We start from the raw sequence: 700 nt of genomic DNA, 5'->3' as shown, positions 1-700 counted from the left end.
TCTGGGACCTTCTTCGTGAAATTTGCATGCTTCACTGCTATTTTTACTTGCAACCTATTCTAACGAAGCAAATGATATAGAAATAGCCACATGAGTGCCTATAAACAAGCTTGGTATATCTGAATATTGTTTTGGGTGGAAATGGATGAAATCTGCAGGCAAGGTCATCCCTCCTCCGTGCCTAAATCCTGCTAAATTTCAGTAGGATGGCTGCAGTGGTTCCCCCCCCCCCCAGGAGTGTCTGAGAAGCTCAGGGTTTGATAGGGATGAGAATTAACCCTCCAAACATGGGAAATGCTATCAAGAATTCTCTTCCTGCACTATCAATGACCAGGCCACAAACAAGACCAAAATCACTTTTGATGCAGGTTTTCAGGGTCCTTCTTTTATTTTGCAGACAATTGGTTAAAAACTGCAGGCGCGCAAAAGAGAAACCCCTGTGTTAGAAACCTGAAAAACGGCAAACAAATAGGTCCAGAGGCATTTGTGCTATGCAGTTACAAGCTTGGCATGTCAGTCACAGCACAACTCTCCTTCCACCACTTTCCTCTGAAACCTGGCAACTTCCTTAAGCTTAGAGGAGACAAATAAACGATTCGCTCTTGAAAAGCTGATCCTTCCTCCAAAGCACTGGAATAGGAGAGTGCTGATAAAATCATTCCCTCTGATTACATACTAGACCTTGCAGGTGAGTGGGAAG

General features: G+C 43.9%; 1 non-coding gene across 1 annotated transcript; it reads right to left on the bottom strand.

Moving 5' to 3' along the window:
• Positions 1–238: 238 nt before the first annotated feature.
• LOC118084589 (small nucleolar RNA SNORA71) lies at positions 239–370 on the bottom strand. The gene has a single exon (XR_004692511.1). It is a non-coding gene; the product is annotated as a small nucleolar RNA SNORA71 (small nucleolar RNA).
• Positions 371–700: the final 330 nt, after the last annotated feature.

The sequence above is a fragment of the Zootoca vivipara genome, chromosome Z2 (genome assembly GCF_965207765.1).
Source record: "Zootoca vivipara chromosome Z2, rZooViv2.hap1.1, whole genome shotgun sequence".
Classification (NCBI taxonomy): domain Eukaryota; kingdom Metazoa; phylum Chordata; class Lepidosauria; order Squamata; family Lacertidae; genus Zootoca; species Zootoca vivipara.
Note: the sequence above shows the minus strand (reverse complement) of the source record. Positions and strands in the feature narration are given on the sequence as shown.